Source organism: Hevea brasiliensis, chromosome 15, assembly GCF_030052815.1.
Source record: "Hevea brasiliensis isolate MT/VB/25A 57/8 chromosome 15, ASM3005281v1, whole genome shotgun sequence".
In the NCBI taxonomy this organism is placed as follows: domain Eukaryota; kingdom Viridiplantae; phylum Streptophyta; class Magnoliopsida; order Malpighiales; family Euphorbiaceae; genus Hevea; species Hevea brasiliensis.
This window is the reverse complement of record NC_079507.1, coordinates 68,490,790-68,513,277: the sequence shown is the minus strand read 5'-3', so window position 1 is coordinate 68,513,277 and position 22,488 is coordinate 68,490,790. Positions and strand designations below refer to the sequence as shown.

At 33.3% G+C, this 22,488-nt stretch overlaps 1 pseudogene; it reads left to right on the top strand.

Moving 5' to 3' along the window:
• Positions 1–4,053: 4,053 nt before the first annotated feature.
• Positions 4,054–22,488, top strand: part of LOC110655080 (desmethyl-deoxy-podophyllotoxin synthase-like) — a 32,424-nt pseudogene continuing 13,989 nt past the window's right edge.

The following is a 22,488-nucleotide window of genomic DNA, read 5'->3' as shown; positions in this document are numbered from 1 at the left end:
TACCTAGAACTAGTAGATTTTCTATTAAAACTAAGCTTGACTCTACTATCTATATACTGGGTAATTTGTCTTATACTTGTATTGGGTTTTGAAGACTCTGAAAATTCAGGTTTTATTGCTCCTTCTAAGATTCACTCATCTGACAAGGTTATATCTTTCTATAAGATGGGTCTAAGAATGACAGTGTTGGATTTTATAACATTTGTTTGTAAAAGCAAAGTCTCTCCCTTTTTACTTTGAAAATGGTGTTTTGTAGCAAAGGTAGAAACCATGGTTTTGTAATGAACTTTGAAAATCAAAACAAGAGAAATTGATCCTTCAATCATTTTATAATTGTGGGTTTTGATTTGTAAAATAAGAGATTTTAAAATATTTTTATCACTCAGAGAAATAGTAAAATTTGGATAGCAGTCAAAAGAGATAGGTCCACTACACAAACTTGATTCAATCGAACTCAGTAATGAATCTTGGAAGTTTGTAAATTTAGAGTCTCTAAGAACTGCTAGAATGGAAGTATTTAGTCCTTCTTTTGTAAGAGGTTTGATTCCTACCTGGACTAAACCTATGTGAATATATTTGTACTGTTTATTTTTTGTAAAGAGTTTTGAAAAAAAAGATAAATAGTTTCAAAAGGCTTTGAAAGTTGAATATCTCTTTCTTCGATTTTGATGGTAAAATCTGTTTTGAAAAAATTGTATTTGGAAGTTTTGTAAATTTATTCTTTTTGGATTTTTGAAATTTCCTAGTCATCAATTGATTTTTCAAAATCTTCAATAGTGATTTCTTCATTATTGATTATCCTTTATGTTTTTGAAAAAGAGGTAGAAGAGTTTGAAAGAGAAGTAGTTCTATAGAAAATAGAATCCATGTTTTGAATATATATATCCTTAAAATTTGATTATTTTAAGGTTAGAGTTAAACCTTAATTTCCCACCAAGTAAGTACATTAAATTAATTTGAATTGTCCCTTGTAACACCTGCTTAATTGTAAAGAAATTAAGTCATGGAATTTATATTGATTAGTTTTATTGTTTCAATAGTATATTCATATTTGAATTATAGTTTTATATTATAAATTTTAATTTCCAACTTTTATTTATTCTATTTCTCAATTTCCAACCAATTATTTGAAGCCATAAAAAAAATTCTGGCTTAATATAGCCAAAACTAAACAAAAGGAAGGTAATTATTGCTTTTGTGTTTATATATATGTCAATTAAGTCGTTAATTATTTATTTCACATATATAGTTGTTAATATGAATAAAAATTATTGCTTTTTAAGCCAATTTAAGAATAATTGACATTAAAATTTATAACATTTTTTTTATGAAATGGGAATGGATTTTTTTGTAAGCATTTGTTAAATACCCACATGCAAGATTCGATAGATTGCTCTTTTATTTGGCAGCTCTTTCTCTTTGGATTATATTTAAAGCAAAGCATTCATGGTTGATGAGGAAGGAACAATTGGATCTTATTAGCATAATTACAGCAATTAGCATGATTATAAGAGATTTGTGTAGCATAATTACAACAATTAGCATGATTATAGGAGATTTGTGTAACATAATTACAGCAATTATTATTCTTGTCTAAATTAGCTCATATTCTCATGTATAAATAGATGTAATATCTATGTAAATCAGACACAGAAAAATACACAATCCTTTCCTTTTTCACACAACTGACCAACAGAAATAAGATTGAGTGCCAAATTAGGGATATAATAGGTGTCGGGAGATGAAGATTTGAGGTAGACACATGACCAGTATGTGTGATGTTCATTTTAGTACCATTTGTAGTAAGGATTGGTGGTAAGAAAGATACAGGTTTTGCAGAAGACAAGAATTTAAGATTAGTGGTCATATGATTACAACATGTAGAGTCAAAAAGCCAATAAGAATTACCCGGAGTAGCAGACATGGCAGCAGGAGAATTAGAAGAGATAACCTGTTTGAATAGTGCCTCAAGATCACTCATGGTGATGGCAGTAGAACCCTCAATAGTAGCAATAGCAGTGACAGAGGAAGATCCAGGCTTTGAGACATTCTTGAATTTAGAATGCCCTCCTTTTGGTCTTGGAGGGCATGTGGGAAAATGTTCAAGAATATGACCGTAAACATGATAATATTTGCATTCTATAGTAGGACAATATGCAAAAGCATGACCAATTTGATTATAATTCTTACAGAGTTGATTGCCAGATTTCTGATGTGAGGATCGAATAGTTACAAGAGCAGTTTCAAATTGAGGAGTTTTATCCAAACTGAGACGAGTCTCTTCAAAAATAATCTCTTGAATAGCAGTATCCAATGATGGGAGTGGATTTCGATATAGCAGGGACGCTTGAACGACCTCATATTCTGATCGAAGAGCCATTAGAACTTGAATGAGATGAAGATGATCTTCACTGATTTTGGCCTGAGATATTTGATTCCAAATGGGTTGGACCTGGGCAAGAAAATCATTCACAGATTAACCTGTTTCTTGTTTCAGATTATGAAGAGTAGTCCACAACTGATAATAGTGGGCAAGTCTAGTGGTCTGATATCGATTAGCCAAAAAATCCCAGATTTCTTTTGTAGAGTCATAATTAGCAAATTGGATGTGGATGGACGAGACAGAGTTATTGCGAAACCAAGTGATGATCTGATGATTTTTACTATCCCAATCCTCAAGACGGTTAGCAAATTTTGCATTAGTTTCATCGTTTTCTCTTGTCGACGTAGTGATATCTCCGGTAACAATACGCCAAAGCTTGCGACCTATCAAAAAACTTTTCATTCCTTGAACCCCAAAGATTATAGTTAGAACCAATCAGAACTGTTGCAATAGGTTTTGAAATATCAGATTTCTCCATTGATAACAAGATGAGAAGAAAAAAAAATGGTATAATAACAGGAATGAAAGAATGAACCAGAACAGGTTGTAGAGAGAGAAGAGAGACCCCAAAAACTAGAAATAAAAGCTTTACGGCTCTGATACTATGTTAGAAGAAAGAATACAAGTAATGAAGGAAATGATTGTGTATTTGTTTGTGTCTAATTTACAGAGATATTACATCTATTTATACATGAGAATATGAGCTAATTTAGACAAGAATAATAATTGTTGTAATTATGCTACACAAATCCCCTATAATCATGCTAATTGCTGTAATTATGCTACACAAATTTCTTATAATCATGCTAATTGTTGTAATTATTATTAACTGATTTGGGTGTCACTCATTCTTCTGCCACAATGCTTCATTGCAATAATAGAAGTGTCATATAGATTTCTCATAATAATGTATTTCATGAGCGTACCAAACACATCGAAATTTATTATCATTTTGTACGTCATCATGTTGCTCATGGCACCATATGTTTGATTCCTGTCTCCTCTATCAGCCAAACCGCTGATATATTCACAAAAACGCATCCTCCCGCTCACTTTCAGGATCTCTTAAGCAAACTCAAGTTGGCACCTGTGCTACCACCTTGAGTTTGAGGGGGGGTGTTAGCATAATTACAGCAATTAGCATGATTATAAGAGATTTGTGTAGCATAATTACAGTAATTAGCATGATTATAGGAGATTTGTATAGCATAATTATAGCAATTATTATTCTTGTCTAAATTAGCTCATATTCTCATGTATAAATAGATGTAATATCTTTGTAAATCAGACACAGACAAATACATAATCATTTCCTTCATTACTTGTATTCTAACAGATCTAACCAACCCTTTAATTTTCAATCTCAGAAGATGGCCAGTTTTCTGGCGACGGATTTAAATTCGTCACTAATTTCATTAACAAGTAAAGTAACTTCCATTACGCTTATGTATGATTACTGAATATGTTGTCACTGGTCAATATTGTTTGGTATTGAAATTGTTTATAAAATTGTTAAGTTTGAGTTCAAACTTTAATAAACAATTAAATATACATAAATTTCATCTCATCTAGGCAGTGCGCATATCCGCGCGTATATATATTTGAGCGAATGACATGCTAATTCTACAATCAATCAACCCACGATTCCTAAGCATTTTCTATTGTCTGACATGGAACACTTGCTCCCTTCCTTCCTATTTCCTATTACAATTTTCCTCTTTATCTTCATGGCCATGTTGAGGATATTGAGGAAATCGAAAACCAGCAACTCGACTCTTAATTTACCACCAGGACCATGGAAGCTGCCTTTAATAGGGAGCTTACACCATTTAGCTGGGTCCATGCCACCTCATCACAGGCTAAGAGACTTAGCCATGAAATATGGACCTGTCATGCACCTTCAACTTGGTGAAATTACCAACATCGTCATTTCTTCTCCTGAAACTGCTAAACAAGTGATGAAAACCCATGATATCATCTTTTCTCAGAGACCCTTTATCCCTTTAATAAGTCTTATGACTTATAATTCAACGGACATCGCATTTTCTCCATATGGAGAATATTGGAGACAGTTGCGAAAGATTTGCACGTCCGAGCTACTAACTGCGAGTCATGTGAGGTCTTTCAGATCAATAAGGGAAGAACAGACTTCAAATTTCGTTAGATTCATTTCTTCTAGTGCTGGATCCCCGATAAACTTTAGCAGGATGATGGAATCTTTGACCTATAGCGTCATTTCAAGAGCAGCCTTTGGCAAGATATGGAAGGGAGAAAAAGTATTCGTGCCCGCTATCAAGAAACTTGCACAAGCTTCAGCAGATTCTTATCTTGCTGATTTGTACCCTTCCATCAAATTGCTCCAAGTGATTACTGGGATGAAGCCTAGACTAAAGAGGCTTCATCAAGCAATAGATAAGATAATCGAGAACATCGTAGACGAACATAGAACCAGAAAGGCTGAGGCGAAGTCTGTTGATGTAGATGAAGAAGAGGATCTTGTAGATGTTCTTTTGAATATTCAAGATAAAGGAGATCTCGAATTCCCTTTAACCACCGATAATGTCAAAGCAGTCATTATGGTAAGACTAGTAAAATATTTACACTTCTATTTACAAAAGTCTACATGATATACTAATTTTCAAATTTCGAGTTTTAATGCATATTAAATAAGACGTAATTGAATGTAATTTAATATAATAAATATTTTTATTTAATTATATTTAATTACATTTAACTTTATTCTACTAAACATGCACTGGGGAAATTTTAATAGGAATTAATAGGTGGAAAATATTTTGATAAATTATTAAAAATTATATTTTTATATAATTATTTAATGTTTGTTAACAAAAATAATAAAAATAAGTAACAAATGCTATATATATTTAAAAAAAAATCTTGACATATTTAAGATAGCTTAGGATAAAGTGATTCAAAATAATGATATTTGTTGTCTAAATTTAGTCTATTATAGACATAAAATATGATTTATAGTAAAATTTACTTATTAAATATGTGAATTTTTCTTATTTAGATTCGATTTACTATAGATCTAAGATTAAAAAAAAAAAAAAAAACTACTTATTAAATATATAATTCCATATATTTATATCATGAGTTTATAATTAGCCAGGTCTAAATAATTTCTTTTTAAATATATAAATTTTACATATTTATATCTTAAATCTATAAATCTATGCAAGAATTTTTCTTAAATCAATCCCCTTCCTACGTACTTTGATGGAGTGGAGATTACATTAGGAAAAATTTTTAAGGGTTGATAAGAGCACATGTTACCTTTCTCGTATATGCCTAAGTCCCACTTTCCTTCAAATAAGAAATAATTAAATTTTTATCTCTATACTTTTGATATACTATAAATTTTCAATTAATAAAATCATTGACAAATAGCTAATTAAATTTGTCATCCTTACAATCACTAACTATGTACACTTATGATCCAAAGTAAGCACACGCATCAAACCAACATATTTTAACATGTAGGTTTCAGCGATAAAGGCCACCAAAAAGAAAAAATAAATAAATAAATTTTATGTTTCTTTCAAAATATGTGCTCATAGATTTCTATTCATCATTGAGAGAAAATTATGTTTATAGCTTGATATACTCAAAATTGAATTTCAAGATATGTTTATTGCTGGTAGCGACACATCTTCTACACCTGTAGAATGGGCAATGTCAGAAATGCTAAAAAACCCTAGAGTGATGATAAAGGCACAACAAGAGGTGAGGCAAATTTTTGATGCAAACGGAACCATTGACGAAGCAGGCCTTCAAGAACTAAACTATTTAAAATTGGTTATCAAAGAAACTCTGAGATTACATCCTCCTGTTCCATTGTTAGTTCCAAGAGAATGTAGAGAGAGTTGTATCATTAATGGTTATTGTCGCAAGGGGTTTTGCGGTCGCCTGAACGAACCCTCACCGAAGTGGGAAAGAGTGAGGAGTCGCCACCTTAGTTTTGCGGGAAACTAAAGAAAACCATTTGTGAAAATAAATTGAAATGAAACCACTTCAAGATAGAGATTCTAGGTTCGGGGTCCGTAAACGGGTGGGGAAGGTGTTAGGCACCCCACCTCGTCCCTTAATAAGGGTAAGTAGATTTAACTTTGCATTCTTTATTAGTTAGGAGGGCTTAAATGGAAATGTTAATCCTTTTATCCAAAAGGAAAATTTGATTTTTCACTAAATTCGGACTACCCAGATACATAAGTAAATGAGACAACCTTAGTGAGTTGGTATTGTGTAGCGTTTTATTTTTTGGAGTTATTTTTGCGTATGTGTTAAAGTTTAGTTTGAGGATCGGATAAGAACTCTCTTCCGACCCTCTTTTAGATATTCATTAGAATTCTGATTGGAGATCGGATAAGAACTCTCCTCCGATCTCTTTTAAATGTCTTGAGTTGAGACCGAATAAGAACTCTCCTCCGATCTCTATTAAATATTTATTAAAATTTTGAATTGAAACCGGATAAGAACTCTCCTCCGATCTCTATTAAATATTTATTAAAATTTTGAATTGAAACCGGATAAGAATTCTCCTCCGATCTCCTTTTAAAATTTTTAGTTTGAGAACCGGATAAGAACTCTCCTCCGATCTCTTTTAAATATTTATTAAAATTTTTAAGTGAGAATCGAATAAGAACTCTCCTCCGATCTCTTTTAAGTATTTATTAAATTGAGAATCGGATAAGAACCCTCCTCCGATCTCTTTTACTTGAATGGGAGTCGGGTAAGGACTTTTCCGACCTCTTATATTTCGTGAAAGCCTAAGACTAAGGGCTTTGACATTCGAGGGTGCCAAGGACCAGAAGTAGGCCTTTTTAACTTTTGGCACCTCGGGATTAGACAGGGGATACTAGACCGAACTTTACCGACCTCCGGAGAGGTCGCCTAGCCAATATCCTTTTAATACCCCGATCTGTTCTATTGATTTTTATCTTACATTTGTGACGTTTTCCCTATCGCTTTCTATGCTGACCTAATGCTTTACTGTTTTCCTGACTTGTTATCCAGACCTTCTATTATTTTAGAGAAAACGCTCAAAATGCAATTGCCTACATTTTGTCTAGTTACTTTTACGCTATTTGGGACTGGAACTCCTGTATTAAGAAGTGATAAAGATTAACCAAAGAATAGGCCGGTTAACCAAAAGGTAAACTCGAGAATGACCGTCTTCGTGATTTTTTTTTACAATATGACCTTGGTGAAAACTACAGACGTATAAGAAAATGAATGAAATACGTAAATAATGAAGAACACTTGATAAAGCTGCAATATAAACACTCACCTGTAAGGAGCCGAGCCTACTAAACTTACTACCGGATCACAGAATGTGATAGGACCGCGGGTTGATAGCTGGAGAACTAAGGTTCGCCTTGAAATGAAGGATTCTTGGCTAAAATGCAGTCAGGTTAAAATAACCGAGTTTAAGTGGAGCTGGGTTGGGACAACGGGAACGAAAATTAAAAGATAACAAAGACAGAAAGTTGAGAGTGCCACAGGGTGGCGAACAAACCGAAAATGAAGAATTTCAGTATTCACAAATCCCTTTTAAGAAAACACTTCAGAAAACTGGTTTCGAAAGTTTTTCTTATGAAAGCTTAAAAATAGCAGAGTAACGAACTGAATTAGGTTTCAGAGTTCTTCCACTATAGTTACCACCTTTCTTGTATTCCTCCTCCTTTGAACAGTTTTCATGCAGGTATTTATAGGAACCGGGTGCACTCCATGAAGGGTCAAGATCTATTTTGAAGGAGATAGAGGGTCAGGATTTCAAAGGACATGATCGGGTGCTTGAGAATTAAAGAGAATCCGAACGGACGGCCGAGATCTCTTTCAGGATATTTGTCCTTTTCTTCTTCTAATCTGACGGTCCGAAGGATTATTGACCGGGGCGATCCAAGGGCTGGGAATAAAAGGCGCCGGTCTTGTCGTCTTCTCCTTTGATCCAAGGGCTTCGGGCTCGTCCTTACAAGTTGGATCAATGGTGGAGATTAGAACGTACAGCGCTGTCGTGACACATTCTGGCACATGTCAGTAATGCGGGCGATTCTGGGGCGTGCGGCAGAGATCTCGTCTGCCACGCTTTAACTACCTTGGTTCTGATTCTGACGACGGTTATTGGGATTTGTCTTTATTCTCTTTGCCTTCCGATCTCCCCCCTTTCGGATCTGGACACGCTCCCTTTTCGATCTTTCATACCGGTCTTCCCTCTTTCTGATCTCTATCATTTCGATCCTTTCGTTAATCGGGCCCGGTCAGGTCAAAGCATTAATTTCCTTTCGATTCCCGAAACGCCCGCTTCGTTTACTGCTTAGCAATAAATGCTTGATTTCTCCCTATATATATACCCCCGACCGAAGAGATTTTCCTCATTCGATTTTCCTCTTTCCCTTCTTACTTTTCTGTTCTAGCTGCTCCGGCAGTAGTTCCGGCCATATTTGTAGCTTTTGATCCCTTTCCGATGAACCATCTTATTCCCCGACTGAAAATTTACGATCCTGGTGATTGAATAATCGTGATAACCCTATCTGACGATGGCGAGAGAACTGGACCAATTAACCGATCTGGATCGCGGACCTCGGTCGTGCTGATCTCGAGCCGTTCGTTCGGTATAATCGGCGAACCGATTTCAGCCGAGAAAACTGCTAATGTTCAGCCGACCCTTGGCGGTTGCTCTTCCAAGTTCATTCGGCTTCTCACCACATTGGGTGTTCCGACAGCGGCTTTCCTCCACATTGGGTGTTCCGACAGCGGGTCAGTTCCGGGTTGGTGACACCCTTTGGATCAGTCACAATGTAGTTTGTGACATAGGCCCTTTGGATAGGACGTTCTGTTGATCTTTAGAGATCAGCCCTTTGATGTAATCAGATCTTTAATGTAATCCGATCTTGAGATCGCCCAAATGATGTAATCTGACCTTTTGGAAATGTAATCCGATCTCTTGAGATCGCCCAAATGATGTAATCTGACCTTTTGGAAATGTAATCCGATCTCTTGAGATCGCCCAAATGATGTAATCTGACCTTTTGGAAATAAAGATTTTATTTTGCCGGTCATCATCTTATTATCATTGCATTGATTATTTCCCGATCTCTAATATGCTTATCCGATCTGGTTCCAATATGCCGATCTCCAGTTAACCGATTTCTTTATGTAATTTTGGAATATTCGAGAGACGTGTCAGAACAGCTGGCGAGTCCCGCTAACCGATGCATTGCCTGGAATATCGTGAGCATTAAATGCTCGGATGAGTATAAATAGGGGTGGGGGGTTAGCCAGTCGCTCTCCTATGTTACTTTCAGTCTCTCGCGAACAACTCCATAATTCTCTCGTTTTCTCAAGTCCTTTCGACTCCGATCAAGCTCCGGTAAGGGTTTTGATCCTTCTTTTACTTTAAGTTCTTTATTTCTTTTGAAAATGAGCGCCGAAGGTCAGAGAGCGGCAAGCCCACTTTCCGTCCATGTTTCATGGTCATCGGATGAAGTAGAGGCGGTTGGGCCAAGCACGCGACCCGAACCTCCTAGGGTCTCCATTCCAGCTCGGGGGCAGGCAACCTCATCAAGGCATGCGCCTTCTTTAGGGAGAGAGAATCTTCCCATGGATGAGCTACCATCAATCTTGCAAGAAATCGACCTGCAGTCGTTCAGCCAGGAGTACAACATCCGGCTTGATTCATATGAACTTATCCGGTGTCACGGCGATCACCGAGCCGACCACTTCTTTGAAGAGAACGATATGATCATGGTTTACGAGGAACAATTAAAAGCTGGACTGCGGTTCCCTCTCGATGACTTCTTCAAAGAAGTTCTAAAATTTTTCCAAGTGTGCATCGCCCAAGTTCATCTGAACTCGTGGCGGATCTTAGTAGCCTTCCGAGGCCTCTGCCGAGCCAAAGGGTTCCGTCCTACGCCTAAAGTATTCGCCGAACTGCATAGATTAACCCGTCGAAAAGACGACGAGTACTGGTTCTTTCAGGCGAAGCCACATTGCGGGCTTTTCACCGATCTGCCTTCCTCCCTGAAAAATTGAAAGAACCGCTTCTTCATTCTAAGGAGCAAAATTCCGAACGGCTTTGAGGGTTTCCCTCGTAGCTGGCTACACCTAAGCTCCTCAACTACGAAGCGACTAGTATTGAATGAGGAGGAAGGCCTGATGGTGATGGAGCTGAAAGAACAGGCGAGCAGAGAGAAGTTCTCTTGCTTGGACGCAGTGACTGCCGAACTTCATCACTGGACAATGCGACTAGTCACCGGCCAAGATCGCGAGCTTCAGCTCTCTGACCTTGGATTCGGTACTTTCTATATCTATGATCCTTGAGCCTTAGCGATCTCACTGACCTTTTCTTCGTGCAGGTATGGCGAGAGACAAAGCCTCCAAGGAGAGCCGAAAACGCAAGAGGGAGATCTCTCGGAAGGTACGGGAGATGAAACAAGCTGAGGAGATGCAGACACCCAGGCATGAGCCCGGGGAAATACAAGAAGGCTCGTATCAACCTTCGGGACCGCCGATCCCCGAGGTGGAAGTGATCCGATCTCCTCCTCGCCGGGAAGAGCCGCCTCCACCTCCTCCAGTTGCTCCAAGCACAGAAGGGGGTCCTTCTCAACCTTCTGTGAGGCCCCTTCCTCGTGGCGCTCAAGTGCTAGCCGCTTCCCTGGAAAAGAACCGGACTGTTCGGGAGAACCCCGGTTTTGCCAAGGTCCTGGCGTCTTCTATCTGCCTCCGGGAAGACCGGGATAGGCTGTCTCCGGATTCTCTTGATAACATTTTGACCAGATCCATGAGCCTGAATGTGGAGTGCTTGGTGAACCAGCACATAGTGCGAGAAAAGGTTCACCGCCTGAGTAAGGAGGTCGAGCTGAAGAGTCATGAAGTGTCTTCCCTTTGATCCCAGATTTTATCCGCTCAAAACTATATATCCGATATCGAGGGGCGGATGAAACTTTATGAGGATAAGCTAGCCGAGCAGGCTCGTGTTCTGGAGGAAGTTCAAGCACTTCGGGCCGATGAAGCTGCTCACATCGCTCACCTTACTGAGGAGCTCAAGGCGAAAGAAGAAGAGATAGTGACTGGAGTGGCCAGTGCTTATGTGAACGCCCACAGAGATCTCCTGGCTGAGCTCAAGAAGCGTTACCCTGAGGAGGACTTCTCCTGGATGACCAACCTGGCTCCCGAGGATGAAGGTGAGGAGAGTGAAGAGGAGGTTGAGGGTGAGGGGGGTGACGGACAAGATGTGGATCAGGCTGGGGGTGATCCTCCAGCTGAATGACTTGTACAAATTCTTGAGATGAAATGAAATAAAATGCCTCTTTTGTTTAGTGAATGAATGTGATCGGAAAGGCGTAAACTATTTAAACACCTGATCGCCTGGGTATATTGAAATAACTAAGACTGATTATTAATCTAAAGTGTAAGAGGTCGGAAAGCACAATGAGCATGAGATCGGCAGAGAACTAACGCTAAACAGACTTGATTGGAAATTTGGCTTGAACATTTGGGATCGGGATCGTTATTAAACCGGCTCGGCACTTTAACTTGATTATTCCTAAACTTTGAAAAGAGAGGTCGGCAATAAAACTGGTGACATAAAGATCTAGTGTTGGTTCAATTTTGTTTGACAGAAGAGATCGGGAATGTAGTTAACTGGTTAGGAAATTTGACGATTGGCTTGAGAGATCGGTGAGTGACTTGAGAGACCAGTACGGCTTTAACTGATATGAGGACTTAGCACTGATTCGATTCTTTGTGAAGAGAGATCGGGAATGTAATCGGCTGGCACAGGGAGATTTAGTGCTGGGGATCAGTTTTGGCTCCGAGGACCGGCAGAAATATGGTGTCGACAGTTATCACATACCTGAAAAATCCACAGTTGTTGTGAATGCATGGGCGATTGGAAGGGATCCCAATTACTGGTCTGAAGCTAAGAGATTTTATCCAGAGGGATTTCTTGATAATTCAATAGATTTTAAGGGTGCTAACTTTGAATTTATCCCATTTGGTGCTGGAAGGAGGATGTGTCCAGGAATATTGTTCGGCATGGCTAATGTTGAGCTTCCACTTGCAGAGCTTCTATACCATTTTGATTGGAAACTCCCTAATGGGCTGAAGCCAGAAAATCTTGACATGACTGAAGATTTAAGCATTTACGGTCAAACGGAGAAATCCTCTCTACGTGATTCCAATTCCATACCATCCTCCGCCTGTCAAGTAAAACCTCAAGGAAGAGGTCCCTCTATATTTTACTCTTTTACCAGCCAATAATAAGTAGATTAATGCGCATTTAGCGTGCCTTGTGTTTAATGGTATGTTTTATTTCTTGTTTTTGTTGGTTGTCTGTCCTTTTATTTTTATATCATTTCCGCCGTCTATCCGCAGTTACGAGAATGCAATATTTTGTGGATTATCTTATTTTGTTACTTAGTTGGCCTGTGTATTTTGAGCCATCTTGTCTATTTTTCTTTGAGTTGTACTTTGTATTTTTCTCTTTCTTTATTAATAAAATTTTTCTTTACTTTAAAAAAAAAAACTACTTTTCAGTTTTTAATTTTTACAATATTAATACCATTAATTTATTTATGTTGGAACTCTAACGTGAATGTGATGGAGGCTTAAAATTTTATAGTCACTACAATTTTAAAGTTTATATAAATTTAAAGTTTTTAATCATGTTTATATTTAAATTCTTTTTAATTAAATTTTTATTATAATATAATTGAAAATAAAATTTTACAAAATAATTTCATGATTTATATTATTTAAAAAATAAGAAAGTATTTTATTTATATAAATTACTTTTTTAATGAATCCTAATATATTTCTATCTCTATCTTATAATTATTTATGTAAAAATATTTTAATACAATTATATATAAATTTACTTAAACAAATAAGAAAATAAATTAATTTTGCCAGCTAAACATATGAATTTATTTATTAATATTTTTAAATTTTTTTTTTAATTTAATTTCTTACAAGTTTATTTCAAAAATATTTGATATAAAATAAATTTATATTTTTTTAATTACAGATATATTTTTAAAATTTTTAATTATTACATTAATATGTAAGATAGTTCTAATTAAAGATGAATTTATAAATCGTATGTAAATATTACTACATTTATTATATATATATATATATATATATATATATATATATATATATAATATGCAAAAATACTATAAAAAATTCATATTCATTGATTTATAAAAAAATATTTAATCAATATGTAATATGTAATAAAATTATATAAATATAAAATTTTTAAATAATATATAATTGCATATAAAGCATATAAAATAAATTATATATTTGAGAAAAAATTAAATAGATAAATAAATTACTTAAAAATTAATAATTAACATAATATGTTAGGCTTGAGTTTAATTATAAAATTAATATAATTAATTAAATTATTGAAATTTATAATACCAATTTTTTTATTTAAAATAATACATTATTAAAAGTTTAAAAAACATTAATATGTGTACATATAAAAAGAAAATATAATGATTTTTTAATCTTTTAATGCTATAATCTTGTTCTGACAAATAGTGAATACGTATAAAAAAAATTAAAAACCATATTTTGAATATAAAATTTTTAGTTTAATTAAATAAATTTATATTTCAATATAAACTTAAATTGATATTTTAATTTAAAATTAATTTAATTTTCATATGAATATAAACATTACATCATTTAATAGAATTTTTATTTATTTAGATTCAATAACTTTTTTTCGTTGAAATTTGACATTTATTTTTTTAAAAAATTATAAAAAATTTAATTTAAAAGTACGTTATAAATTAATTTGATAAAATATTTTATTGTAAATCTAATTAAAAATGAAAATATACTAACAACAGTAGTATTTTTCATTCTATTAACATTTATTTTTTTAATTTTTATATAAAAAGAAAATTTAGTTATTAATTTATTATAAATAGTTTATTGGTATTAATATATTTGTCAATCTTATTTTTAAAGTTTTTCTCCATATAAGAAAATATAAAACTATTTTAAATATTATACATCAAATAAAAACCAATATTGATGCTTATTGATATGAGTGTCCATAAATAATTTTATCACATAAAATTAAAAAATCAAATTAAAAATAATTAAAAATTTAACATTATATGAAATTATACTAAATTGAATTTATTTTACTATTATATATATAAACTCTTAAATGGTATTGAAAAAAAAAATAGATTTTTCACTAATTATATATGTTTTATAAAAAAATATATAATGCTAAAAACTAATTAGTCTTAATAAACCTATGCATTTCATTATTGAAAAATTTTGACACAAAGATAAATGAACCAACAAAAAAATAAATAGTTGTATTTATATATTTATAAAATACTTACAATTATAAAATTATATTATAATAAAAATTTTTCACAATGAATCTCATCAAAATAATTTCTTATTTTTATTGATGTAATTTCATTTTCATTAACTTAATCTAAAAATAATAAATACACATGCAAAATATGTCATATAAAATAAAAAATTATTATATTATTATAATAATAATTACGATACATATAATGAGTATAAAAATGTGCAATGCACATTTAAAAAATAGGTAGTCTACAAAAAATAAGAAGGTATTCTTGAGAGAATGTCACATGACACTTTTCTTCAGAAAACTTGCCACGTGTTATAATTATTTTTATTATTTAATTTTTTATTTTTCTTTTAATTATCATTATTTATGGAGGGTATGTTAACATTTGTAATCTTATAATCAACTACTATATAATTTTTTTTTTATCAACTACTACATAATTTTATCAATTTTAAAGTACTTCATATCTTTAATAAATATTTTTATTATATTGTTATATTTTCTATTATTTTTATTATGAAATATTTGTTAAAAGCGTAGTCTACATAAAAAGTTATAAAAGGAGAGTTTGCCACATGTCACCTTCTATAAATAACTCTTTTTATTATTTAATTTTTTTTTGTTTTTTTAATTATCATTATTATTTACAATACTATCTTAATTATCGTTATTATTTACGATACTATCTTAACATTTGTAATCTCATAATCAATTACTATATAATTTAATCAATATTAAAGTACTTCATATCTTTAATAAATATTTTTATTATATTATCATATTTTTAATTATTTTTATTATGAAATCTTTGTTAAAAATGTAGTTTATATAAAAAGTTATAAAAATAAATTATAAAAATTTGACTTATTTATAATTAACATGTAATATTTTTCATGTTAATAATTTAATATTATTTTTATTTCATTTTCTCAAGATTAATTAATGCTTATTATTATTATTATTATTATTATTATTATTATTATTATTATTATTATTATTATTATTATTATTATTATTATTATTATTATTACTAACTTATGGTCATTGAATTGAAATGACAAAGTAAATAAGAAATATTTTACTACTATAAAAATTAAATTTAAATATTTTTGTTCCTATTTTTCAATTAAAATATATTGTAACTTACTTTTTAATAATGACTACTTATTATATTATTGAGAGAGTAACTATTAAATAATTTGTGCCTTACATATACATAATTCAGAATTTAATAACTTAATTATAATTTAAACAATTGAATAACTAATTAATGAAAATAAAGAAAAATTAGTAAAATTAAAGAATTTGTATCTTATAATAAATTGAGAATGCATATATATATATACATTAAATAAAAATATTATTATTTTTACATATTAAAAAAATTAAAGTTATAATATCAAAATTATGGGATCTGTCTTTTGAAAAATAGATATTTTAAAATTTTAATTTTTATGAAATACATTTATTTTATAACATAAATTTATGTAAAACGATAATATTTTTGTGAAAAAGTTATTTTATAAAAAATTTATCAGATTAATAAAAAAAATTTGCACTTTACAATTTTAAAAATATAAATTTTTTTAAAAATAATATAATAAAATATTATTTTTAATTAATAATAATATTATATATTTTCATTACTATTAAAATTAAATAATTTAATTCATTATTACAAATTTAATATACTTTTTATTATATTAATAATAAAAAATATTATATTTATATATTTTTAAAATAACACTATTTTCTTATTAGTCTAATATATTTTTCATAATCTAAAAAAAGCAAATATCGATTTACATAAATTATGAAGTAAAATATAAAAATTTCATGAAATCTAAGCTATTTTTTTGAATAAAGTAAGTTTATTACATCTTAAACAAAATAACCATGGAAACTACTATTATATGTGTAAAAAGAATTAACCATAAATTAGTTAAAATTTATTATTATAATAAGTAAAAATTTATTTAAATTAAATTAAATAAGAGAAAAATTTTAGTTAAAAATTAATTTACTAATAATAATTTATCTTTGTTTAGCTTGTAATTAAAAATCAAATTAAAAAATAAAAATTATAAATTATCTATAGATAGCATAGACTGGGAAGAAATCAAGGAAAGTGAGGAGATATACAATAATTACTAAAACGAGTCAAGTCTTTTCTTTTCTTCCATTGTCAAAAGACAGAATAAATTATTTCATTCAATCAAATATCAGAACATGTATTTATACATATAAAGCACACTAAAGTTTTCTTATAAGCTGTTATGTAGCACTCCTTAAAGAGAGCTTTGTAACACCCCTACATGCATAGTCCTATACATTCTACTATTTCGGTGATCAGTGTCTGTCCGGACAGTTAGGATATCTAGAACTATGTTTGTACCACCTAGAAAAGTCCAAAATAAAAATTAATAGTAATTACTTGAACGTAAAATATAAATAAGAAAAACAAAGCATGAAAGGTTAAATGAGCCAAGGCCACAACGATTGGTGACCGTATTGGAAAGTGACTGCGAGGTCAGTCAAAACCCTAATTTTGTATGAGACATTATGACACTGTAGGCCTAGGGATAATTGCAAAGCTAGGGGAAATGAGAGAACCACAGAAAAGAATTGAGAACAAGGTCAAATAATTGAATTAGGGTTTAGGAAACAATTTAGTGCTATTGGTAGAACGGATCAGACCGGTAAAAGGCAAATTGGTCAATTCACCTTTAGAGGTGATTCATGGCCTAAATGTTCATTAAAATGTTAGAAATTAAAGTTATAAAAAAAAATAGATTCAAATTGAAGAGGTAAAGGGAGAAAAAATAAAAGAAAAGAAAAAAAAGATTAAATAAGCTTTTTGACATCATTATGCTTACCTAAGCATGATACAATTAATAATTTAATTGTTAATTTTTTTAGTATGGAACAATTATTAAAATAAGAGACACAAAAAAAATAAAATTTATTCACTCATCTGCCTCAAGTGCCGTCCATCGCTCCCTGTCTCATCTCTCTCTCTTCTTCTCTCAAAATCCCCCATGAAAGCTTATGTTGAGCTTTTCTAAACCCTAATTTCAGCCCTAATTTCCCTATTTTCTTTGAGTAAATCTTGTGTTTGAGCTTTGGTAAGAAGAATTGAGCAAAGAGTGTCACGACCCAACCTATGGGCCGGACCGGCACTAGGACCTGGGCCAGCCTAAAGCCCCCGAGGCTCGTAGTAAGCCTAACTGTTCATTAACCCAACTCTAAGGCCCATTTGGGCCCAATTTCAAGAAATCAACCGGACAGAGTCCGCCCATAAAGTGGACCTTTCAACAGGGAGTTTTTGACTCACCCGACCTGTAAACACAGTAAATACTCAATTGGGGAGCTCAGCTCACCCTCCACATACTCATATCATCATAAAAATAAATGGGAGCTCAGCTCCCTCATCTAGTCCATCAAACATGCATATAAAAATTTTACAGGTCCACAATAAGAACTTATATTACAAGCCCAATTTAAATGAAGGTTTCTAACACATGCGGAAATTCTAGAAATTTATAGAATTACACAAACATAAATAAACGACCTGCGAGGAAGAAAAGCAGGTTAACCTCAAAAATATCCTCCTGTGGCCTGGAAAAAAATATTGAACAGGGGTGAGCGTTCGACTTAGAGAGTAAAATATCAATTTTAACCATAATCTCTATAACTATCTAAACTAATGCACTCTGTGGAGTGAAATGCAGCATCAACAATATTTTCACATCATAACAGCAAAAAGGTAATTTGGAGCACTCACACACCTAATAATATCAATCATAATATATGGAGTGATCCCTATCTGACTCTCTTAAATCCAACACAGTGCAGTGAAGAACTCAAGCCGGACTTTCGCTTAATAAACCAAATCAGGGCTCCCAGCGAAGAACTCAAGCCGTGACTACCCCGAAGGATCGGGTCCCAGCGAAGATCTCAAGCTGTGACTATCCGTCCTATCCATAGTCCACACCACATCACACGCACGCCAACGCACGCACACTGCTCCAAATTACCACAACAACATCCATGGCACTTCAACAGTTATGAATGCAACAATAATCGTGCCTAGAGTTTAACTACATAAATATATGCATATAAGTGATGCATGGGCATGCTTGAACATATAATAATATCGAAATTACAATTAAAATTAATATTTTACTCACAGACTGGACAACGGTCACTGTGGCGGCTGGGCGGAGGAAGAAGGCTGTCCTGGCTCACCTGACAATTTTATTACAATCATTTAATAAATTTGACTCAGTACAAACAAAGAAAAAGACCAAATACGTCCTAAGTCATGCCGAAAATCCGGCATAGTCTCCCCTATACCTAGGACCTACTCAACCTGCAAAAGGGCTCAAAACACACTTTTATATCCACAATCCATATATTCACAACTCAATCACATCACACAGCCCCTCCTGGGCCTATCAAATCAGTCATCCATCACAATATGAAAAATTTCAATTTAGTCCTTATAATTGATCATTTTTGCAAAAACTGCCCAAATCAGCTCTAAAAATTCTAAAACTTTGCCCCGCGGTCCTTAGCAATATTACTAAGCTATTGCAAAAAGAATCATAATTTTCTAAGCTACCACGAATATTTTATGGATTTTTAATACTATTTAAGCACTAGAAAATTACGAAAAAGCAAGGTTTGGATTTACCTTTGCCGATTCCGACTTCGGGGACGTGCTCGGGACGTCTGACAATGGGGGGGTAGCCAAAACCTCGGTTCAATTCGGAAACTTTTTCGCTAACAGGTCTGTCTGGCCGAAAATTCACAGACCCGGTCAACCGTCGAATTTCCGTGAATTGAGGATACCTACACGAAGCCCACAACACGGGGGTTAGTACATAAATTTTTCAGAATTTTCTAAGCTCATTTAATGCTCGAAAAAAAACACTGCGAAGTTCCGTGGGACCCACCAAAAAACAGTGTCGAAAAATTTTGAAATTTATATCCCCGCGAAGCTCTCGACTAGTGGAGCGCTCTGGTACTCTCGGTTTTCTCGTGGGGTTCACGGTTTGCGAGAAATCTAGCCCAAAAGTCGAAATGGGCTAAAAACTTCCCGGGCAAAAATTGGACAAACCGCTTGACGGATTTCGGTGTTCTTAGTGTCTATGGAAAGCTCTCGACGAGTAGATGAGTTTAGACACAAGACCCGGTCCGATTGGTGGCCGGATCGGCCGAATTTTGGCCGGGAAAGTGAACGGTCACGCACGCGCTGCGCGTTGCTTCTGGAGCCGTTTTCTGGCGTTCCAGGCGGCGGCCGGCCGTGGGGGAGGGCTAAGGTGGCGCGCCGGCGAGGTGGGGAGGCAGGGGAGATGGCTGCACGGCAAGGGGAGGAGGGAGGAGAGAGAAAAGAGAGAGAGAAGGGGAGGAGGTCGGATGCGCGCGGGGAAGGGAAGAAGAAAAAGAAAAGGCCGGTCCGATTCGACCGGAAAGAAAAGGCCGGTCCGGTTCGATTCGGCCAGTTCGATTCAAGATACAAAATTTTGAATTTTTACTCTGCCTCGGGACCGAAAACAAGGTCCAAAAATTCCGAAAAAATTTCAGAAAACTCAAAAAAATTCGTAGATTCTAAATATATTTTTAGTTTTGCCACGTGGTCTTTAAATTAATTTTTAAAAATCATCAAAGTTTATATTTTCGAAAAATCGAACCCGATTTTTAAAATCCGAAACATCTCAAATAATTTCTTAAAATTTAAATAAAATTAAAATACCAATATTACTCATAAAATAATAAATTTAAAATTTTTGGGGTGTTACAAAGAGGAAGAAGGAAATTAAAGAATTTAGAAGAAGAAAACTTGCTTGAATAAGGTAAGCCAACCCTCTCACCATGTTCATAGTCTATGCATGAAATATAATTGAAATTGAGGAAAATTATTTATAGAAAATTGAAAACTATTTATGTATGGACCTAGGGAATTTCGTCCATGGTTTGATGATGTTAGGGTTTTGGTGTTTTAAATGGAATTAAAGGTGTAGATAAGCTTGAATGAGTTGGTTGATGAGATTTATACACTTTGATTTTATGAAATGCAACAATTATATAATTAGGGTTCTTGATAATTGGAAAATTTTGGGAAATTTTGGGGATTTGGTGAATTGATGCCAATTGACCTAATTGAGATTTAAATTGGTCAATTGATGTGTTTGGGAGTTGATTGAATGCATGGAAATTTAAGTGGGATTGAAGGTGATGTTGCCCCAATCTGGACAGCCTGACCATGGTCTACTCAAATGGCCATAATTGCAATTTTATTGCTCCAATTGATGTGAGACCAATTGAAGATGAAAATTAAGACCTAATGCAATAATTTTTATGGAGAAACTTTGCCCTAAAATTGACATTAAGTTAGTGTAAAATTGAGTTGAATCCGGATTAGGTACCCTGCCCCTGTACAGAATTGATCATATGAACAATACTTATTCAAATGATCATAACTTGGTGTAGAAAGGTCCAAATGACCTGATTTTTATACCATTGGAAAGCTATGACATAGTAAAACAACTTTCATGGAGAAACTAAATCCAAATTCTGATCAGAACCAAATCAAATTGCCACTCAAATTTGGTTCCTCAAATCTGCCAAAACCCTAATTGCCCAGAATTTCTGGGTTTGTGACCAATCCGGACAGCCTTAGAAAAAGTGACGTAACTTGAGCTACAAAACTCCAAATGGAGTGATTTAAAAAGGGAATTAAAACTAAGACATTAAGGAACAACTTTGATGGAGGAAAGTTGGCCAAATTTCTACTGTAGGAGGTTCAATGGAACAGTAGAAGTAAGTGACCTAAAACTGAAAATTTACAATTTCTCCTAGGAAACCTTGAATTGAATTTGGCAATCCATATCAATAAAAAAGTGACTCAAAATGTGGTATGTGGAGATATTTAGAATTAGTATACCTATTTAGCAGGAAAAAGTCAATATTTTGACTTTATGGTCAAATGAATAGTATATAACATACCACATATAAATAATTCAACTTTTAGGGGAAATTATGAGAGGAATTTAGCATGCATACATTTAAGTGTTAGTTTAATTATGGAAATGGATTGAACGATTATTGAAACACTTTAAATTGTGTATTTCAGTAGAAAAAGATACTGGAAAGGATAAGGAAAATGTGAGTCCAGGCAAAGAGGCGACTCACTAGAGGTTTATACACAACTAAATTGATTTAATTGATTTTAATTTAGTAAATTGTTTTGAATAATGATAATGGTTTGCAATTATGATTTTCTCATTGCATTTATGAATTGTGTGTTGCCAATATCATATGGATTTGAAAATGAATTGAATGTGATTATTGAATTTGAAATGTGATTATGTGATTAGAAAATATTGTAATTTGTTTTGAAACCACAGTTAGAATGACAGTCCTGCTCGGAACTCCCTAATAGTAACGGCTATTCGGGGTTTAATCATTGATCTTGATTATGTCTCTTATTAATAACGGTTAGTAGGATGACAATATATGAGTACTCATTAGCTAGCTAGCCCTTCCCTCATTAATAACGGTTAGTGAGGTGATTTCCTTTGTCGTGGTGTACAACATGGTATTGATCATGCAATTTTGTGTCATAGTCTAGACTGTGTGTTCTAGGCAACACCTTTATTTTGTGATTTGTGAAAAATGGTTTAAAAAAAATATATATGGTTCATGTTAACTTGAG